This window comes from Lepidothrix coronata, unplaced genomic scaffold, assembly GCF_001604755.1.
Source record: "Lepidothrix coronata isolate B3197 unplaced genomic scaffold, Lepidothrix_coronata-1.0 Scaffold122, whole genome shotgun sequence".
Classification (NCBI taxonomy): domain Eukaryota; kingdom Metazoa; phylum Chordata; class Aves; order Passeriformes; family Pipridae; genus Lepidothrix; species Lepidothrix coronata.
The window spans coordinates 2,167,828-2,175,000 of record NW_016690302.1 but is presented as its reverse complement, the minus strand read 5'-3'; the positions used below and the strand labels follow the sequence as shown (position 1 = coordinate 2,175,000).

Genomic DNA, 7,173 nt, shown 5'->3' with positions numbered 1-7,173 from the left:
TTCCTCTTATCTTTGGCAGGAACTGGAGATTTCCTATAAGGAAATTCCCATTTCCTGCTCCTCCTCTCCCTGCTGGAGGCTGGATGTCACCTGTGTGTCACCTGTGTGACCCCCCCCCGTGCTGGTGAAGTGCAAGGACAGGAGGTGTCACTCCCGAAGAATTTTGGCTTTAGGGCATGAGCTTCCTGGGCTGGAAACACCTTCCCTCTGACTTCCCAGCATGTTCCAGTCCCCAGAAGAATTCCACCTATTGCCAATAGGTGGAGGGTGAGGAGCAAAACACAGTGAGCTCAGCAAAGATCCTCTGATGGGGAAGAAAGTGCCAATTTTGGGCAACGACCAGCAGGGAAAGCCCAGGCTGCAGGTGAGTCTTTCAGGTGGTCAGAATTGTGTGTTAAATATTAATTATTGTGTATTAATACACAAAGCTGTGTATTAAGTTGATGTTTATGAATGGCCTTGCTGGAGCCAAGTCTTTGGAGTTCCCAAGGCTGGCTCTGCCACGAAACTGTTAATTTTTGGGTGGCATGAGACAAGACATTTTCCTTCTACATTCATTTGTTTACCTGCTGGTTAAACAAGGAAGGGAAAAAAAAAAAAAGCTTTATTTTTTTCCTAGAGGTGAAATCTTGGAGATAAACTGGCAAAAATTCCCAAAACCCCCCTCCCCAAACTCCCTTTTCTCTCACAGCCCCTTCTTCCTTTGGGAATCTGCTGCTGTGAGGAACCTTCGAGGCAATGGGGGCGGGGGGGGAGAAAGCACAGCTCCTGCTCAGACTGCAAATCTTCCAGAGGATTAGGGTTTTTTACTTCAAATAGAGGAATGTAAATGTGTCTGGCTCCATAGTGGCTGGAAATTTCCCTCTGGAGCCAAAGCCGGGCCATACTTGGCGCTGCCAGGACGTTTGTTTGCCCACCCTGGTTGGAAAATGTTAAAGTGGGCTCTGTGTGCTTTTAGTGCCATAAAGAAGAGATATTTTTTTGGGGGGGATAGGGAGGAGGAACTGGGTGTAGGGCTGGCTACAGGTGATTATTCTCCCCTGCTCCCAGTTGGAAAGCTGGGAAGGCGCCGGGTTCGTTTATTTTGGGAGTTTGGGCTCATCCATCCCCCCCTTCTCTGATTTTTAGGCATCTCCCTTTCCTGGCATTTTGTCCCCTCGGAGCTTCCCAAAGGTATTTGGGGCTCTAAATCCCACTGAGGCCAGCGGGGATTTGGGATTTGAGTGCCTTTGTGGTTTCGGGTTCTCTGTAGAAACGCGGGAAGGGATCGAGCTCCTGGGCAGGCAGAGGGGAAATGTGGGCATGGGATGGAGGGGAGCATTCCTGCCTGGAAAAAACAGCATCTGGGAGCGCTGGGAGTGGGTCCAGGGGAAGATTTGAGCACGTATAAAATGCAGGGCATGGACCCTGAGATCAGCAAACCAGCTTTTGGGAAGGGTGGTGATAACAAGGCCTGGAATCACAGGATATCCTGAGCTGGAAGGGGCCAATTCCTGGCCCTGCACACCTCCAAAATCACCACTCAGGTGGCTGGACCTGCCAGGTGGGACCTGCTTTATCCTAAATGTCCCCTGGTGCTGCCATGGGGTGTGTTTTACCCCCCACTCTCCCACATCTGGGTGATGGGGGGTCAGAAGGAACCAGCTCTGCATGAAGGACCATCCCCGGCCGATTATCCCGAAATAAAACCACCTGGAGAAGGACAAATCCTGCCTGTAGGAGCCTGGAAATGGGGATGCACACCCTCTGACTGCTTCTCTTGTTGTCAGCAGTCTTCAAAAGCCTCCTCTTGACAAAGCTCTGCTCTGAGATCCAATGTCTCTCCCAAATCCATGGCACTTGGGAAAGAAGCAGGGCTTTGGCTCCGAGCAGGGGGATTATAAAAGGGCACGAGGCAAAAAAAAAAAGGGGCTGAAATGAAAGCTTGGAGAAAGCAATGACAGGGCAAACGCAGTTGGTTTCAAGTGTGGAATGTCTCTGCTGCTTGAAAAGCTAATGGAAAATTCAGAATTAATCCAGGATCCAGCCCTGCTCTGCCAGGAGGTGAAGGGCACCAAGGAGAAGCACAGGACTGGAAGGTGCAGGTCCTACTTGAGGCTCTGAGTTGCTTTATTTTCCTCCAAATTGGGGTCTCTGGAATATAAGGGGAAGAAGAACAGGGTCTTCTTCACACTAGGGCTCAGTTGTTGGTGTAGAAATGCTTTGGTGTCTTTCTGTCTTACACCTTTCTGGTAAATGTTTCCTTCCTACCTCTTAGTTCAGTTGCAAATGAGATGTTCTGTGTTGTCCCCGTGATTCAGGTCCTTGTCAGTAATTTAAAGACCTGATTTCTTTTGGGTTTGATTGTCCACTCAGTGGGAGGTACAAACCATCCCCCCAGCTCCTGACAGAGGGGGGAAAGTGCTGGATAAACCCTGTGATGGATAAACTTCCCAGGAACATCCAATAAAGTGCAGGGATGGGCAGAAAGAGGCCAGGATGGGCTGGATCAATATTATCCTGATTAATGGGTGGGATGGATCCAAGATGCTGCAGGAGACCAGGGGGCAATGGTTGGTTCAGGACCTCAAGCAGAGCACCCATGGCTGGGGGTTTGGAATGAGAGGATCTTTCAGGTCCCTTCCAACCCAACCCATTCTGTGTTTCTGGGATTTCCTTGGGAATAAATCAAGAAAATCTTCTTTCTGCTTCTCCTTGCCCTCTTTCCCGAGAGCTCGGGAACGAAGCTCTTTTTTTGGCCCGTTCTCTTCCAAGCAGAACTTCCCCCCCGAGTCCAGGGAGCACCAAAAAGTGGCTCCTGACCCTTCCTGCCCTTCCCAAAGGAATATTTTCAGCTGGGCTTTTGGCAGGCTCATCTCTCCAGCCCTCAGTGGCAGCTTGTGTTTGTGTGAGTGGAACACTAATATTTACTTTAGATTATCCTGGATTTTTCAGCACTGAAGGGAAGATTATGCTGCAGCTTTTTCTATATCAGAGGTGGGGAGCAGGGAATGGCAGGAGCAGGGGAATTCCTTGGGATTCAGTGCCTGGCATCCCTTTGGCACCTTGGATCTTCACATGGACCTCCTGGATGTGGCTGGTGGCTGGGACAGCAGGTCTATCCCAAGGCAACCCAACCAATATCCTGGCATCCCTTTGGCACCTTGGATCTTCACATGGACCTCTTGGAGCTGGCTGGTGGCTGGAGCAGAAGGTCTGTCCCAAGGGAACCCAACCAATGTCCTGGAATGAATCCCAAGCTGTGTTTAATCATTCCCAGCACCCAGCAGGCAGGATGAGCTGCCAGGACAAGGGGCTGGCACCACCACATCCCCCAGCCAGCTCTGCCAGTTCAGCTGCCCCCTGGCACCAAACCCGGGCTGGCAGTGCCAGGGCAGAGAGGCTGGGCATCATTCCCATCGGGAGAGAGGCCCTGCTGCCATCCCCCGTGGAATTTATAACTATAAAGTTATGTTTATGAAAAATCAAGTGTGCCCTGCCCACACGAACACACTGATGGCATTGCCTTGAAATCCTTGGGAACGGGTTTGGGATAGGGAAGCCCAGGCTGGGCTGTTCCTGCCCAGACCACACATGTGCTGTATTTATGGAGCAAAGAAACAAACCCTAAATTGTCTCTGTTTTATAAGAACCTGCAGAGCAGAGCTGTGTGGTCTGGCAGTGCCTCCCTGCAGGAGCAAACACAACCTGCTCCATCACTCTGCTTGGGTTTCCCTCCCTTTGGGAAGTTTGGGAGAAATCCTTGGGATAAGCATTCAAAAGAAGCTCTGCCTTGGGAATCAAAAGAAGCTCTGCCTTGGGAATCAAAAGAAGCTCTGCCTTGGGAATCACAGAGTGGTGGAATGGTTTGGGTTGGAAGGGACCTTCAAAGCCAGGGAGTCCAACCCTGTGCTTTGGGCAGGGACACCTTCCCCTATCCCAGGTTGCTCCAACCTGGCCTTGGACACTCCCAGGGATGGGGCAGCCACAGCACAACCTGTGCCAGGGTCTCACCACCCTCCCAGCCAAGAATTCCTTCTGCAGCTGAGGGCAGGAATGTCCAGCCTGGCTGATGGTTCTGGCTCAGCTTCTCTGAGGGTCACTCTCCGGGGGGGAAAAAAAAGCCACTCCTGCTGCTTTTGGGTTTGACTTTTCCATGAGTGCCCTCAGGTGAGGCCTTGGGGACTGAGAGTCTGGTCCAAAATCTCTTCCTCATCAATCTCTTGGCGGAGAGAGAGGCCCTGGGAGGTGAGTGACACGTTGGGTGAGTGAGGAGGGCAGGGTCTGTCTGCCCTCAATCACTTCTCCATCTCCCCGCCGTCACCTCCCTCATCCCACCGGGAGATTTGGGAAGAAAACAGAGTCTGTGCCAGCACCTCACCTCTCCCCCACGGTTTTTGGGTCCCTGCCAGCGCAGCTCTGGCAGTTAATTGGTGTTTTTTGAAGCAGCTTGGCTGCTGCACGTGCCTCCCCTCCCAGTTTGTCCTACCAGCATCCCTGGAAACCTGGGGGGGGGAATCTCTCCAGCTTCACCCCCAAGCTCAAGGGCATCAAAGTTCCTCCTCTGCCTCTTGCCAAGTCGTCTTTTCCCAGTATTAAACCAGTTTCCCCAGCTTGGTACTGGGAGGATTCATCTCTGAGCTCCAGAGGGACAGCTTGGAAAAGACCCTTCAGATCAAGCCCAGCTTTATTTATAAAACGTGATTTTTCATAAATATAACTTTATATAGTTATACGTAAAATTTCTATTTATTTATCTAAGCATATATTTATATATGTAAAATACATATTTATGAGTAAAACTTTATTTATGTAACTTTATTTATGTAACTTTATTTATATCACTTTATTTATATCACTTTATTTATGAAAGCCAGCACTTTAATTAAAAAGCAGCTCTTTTGCAAGGGAGGTTTGAATGATTCCTGCCCAGCTCTTAAGCACCTGTCCAAAGCCTTTCTGGCTGTGGAAAAGGGAATTAAATCCTTTGGGAAGATCTGGGCATTGCCAGAAAGGAGCTGCCTGGGTCAGCACTGGCTCTTCTATAAAGAAAAGCCTTTGAGGCCCAGGTCTATCTGCTTTTATCACTCTTGGATCCACTCCCTGGCATTCACTTCCAGGTGATTGATACTTCCCAAAAAAATTAATCTGAGCTTGAGAGAAGGGCAGGTCTTTTTTTTATTATTATTATTTTTTTAAATTTTATTTTATTTTATTATTTTTTTATTTTATTTTTCCAGACATTTGCAGACAAACAAATCCCAGACAGAGGAATCCCAGGACACCCCGAGCTGGAAGGGAGACCCACAAGGATCATCAAATCCAACTCCTGGCCCTGCACAGGACACCCCAAGAAGACTGTGAAGTGTTCAGAGCTTGGGGTTTGGAGCAACTCCCCCAAAATCTGGAGGCTCTTTGACCTGGGCTGTGTCTGCAAAACTAAACCAGAAAGCTAAAAGGCTTCCTGCAACATATCTAATATTCCTCCTTTCATTCCATCTGTTAAATCCCTTAGGAAAGGACATTTCCAGAGCTTCTGGTGGGAAGGTCTTACAGCAAAGCCAGGGAAGTAGAAGGGGAAATTTAGGGTGGAAATACAGAGGAAATCCTTCCCTGGGAGGGTGGGGAGGCCCTGGCACAGGTTTCCCAGGGAAGCTGTGGCTGCCCCATCCCTGGAAGTGTCCAAGGCCAGGCTGGAGAAACCTGGGATAGTGGGAGGTGTCCCTGCCTGTGGCAGGGGGTGGAACTGGAAGATCTTCAGTGTCCTTTCCAACCCAAACCATTCCATGATTCTGGCAAGTGGATCTTGGTACACAAACCCAGGAGAAGAGTTTCCCAACTCGCTGCATCCACATGGATGGGGAGTTGCAGGGAAAGGAGGAGCTCCAAGGTCATCTTGCTGCTCCCCTGCTGGATGACAGAGGGCTCAGCAGGGCTCAATCCATTGCTTTCAAAGGCTCTGCACCCTCTTGGAATGGGAATTTTGGCCCCCAGAGAGACTAATTCCATCCAGTCCTTGTGCTCAATCCCTGTCCAGCACAAGGAGTGCACCCAAGGCATGGAATGATGTTTTGTGACGGGAGAACACCCTGCTGACCTGTCCCAGGAGGTGAGCAGGTTGCTGAGCCTGCTGTGGTCACAGCCCAAGGAGACAGAGCTGGAAACAGGTCGTCTTGTTAAATGGAAGAGGCCAAGGACACATTCCCAGGGCAATCCTGAGCTGCTCTGAGGCCCTGCAGAGCCTCCAGCTCTCCCCTGTCCCCACCTCCCCCTGGCTCCTCTCCCCACGACATGGGTGGCACGTCCAGCCCCGGCAGACTGTGCTTTCCTGTCCCTCACATTATTCTTGGCAGCCTGCAGGTCCTTCAGAACTGGCTCTCTGAGGGAGCTCAGAAAGATCAACACACACGGGGTTGTTCTGTCTGGGAGGCAGGGAGGCCGTGCAGGGTGGCAGGAAAAGAGAGGAGAGAGGGGTGACCAGGGGAAAATGAAGCCTCACATCGGCCCTGCCTCGGGAAACTTGTCCCCCAGAAGGGTTTGCTGAGGTTCAGAGCAGCCCAGCTGTGTGTGGGGGGGTGGAGTGAGGGATCAGCAGGGACATGGGATGGGTGGAAGGGTCCCCAGCGGGGTCATCTGCTGCCACCTCCCTGCTCCGGGGGGGTTGTGCTGCTCTGTGGCTCCTGAGCACCTCAGCCGACAAATTTTATGTGGAAGATGCAACTGAAACAACACCTGAGACTCAAATCTGGTATTTGAGCTGCAAGAAGGGGCCTGGAGCTGGCGCTGCAGCACCTGTGAAGCTGCTCAGATGAGGTGCTGCAGGTTGGAGCTGCTCTTTCCTCCCCCTTTCCAGCCTGTCTGGAGCAGACACACAACCTGAGCCCTTGGCAGCACCAGGCCACCTATGAAATCAGCCTTTCACTGACAAATTCCCCAATGTTTCATGGCATAATGAGGTTAATTGACACGGTGGCCCTGCAGTTCCCCACGTAACAGCTCCCCCGTCGCCGAGCAAACAGCAGGAATTAATTCAGGCAGCGCAAAATGAGCTCATGTCCAGCCCGTTTCTAACACAGAATTTCTGTTCTGCACTGGCCCGACACAGAGGGCAAACCAGCCCACCTGTTCAGTGCCATTTTGGCAAAGACTTGGGAATAATCAGCCCTCAGTTTGCGAGTTAAATGTTTTCAAAAA

The 7,173-nt window shown here is 50.9% G+C and overlaps 1 long non-coding RNA gene across 1 annotated transcript; it reads left to right on the top strand.

Moving 5' to 3' along the window:
• The first annotated feature begins 221 nt into the window (after positions 1 to 221).
• Positions 222 to 5,392, top strand: LOC108502612. Its single transcript, XR_001876531.1, has 3 exons — positions 222 to 364; positions 2,935 to 3,193; positions 5,220 to 5,392. It is a non-coding gene; the product is annotated as an uncharacterized LOC108502612 (long non-coding RNA).
• Positions 5,393 to 7,173: the final 1,781 nt, after the last annotated feature.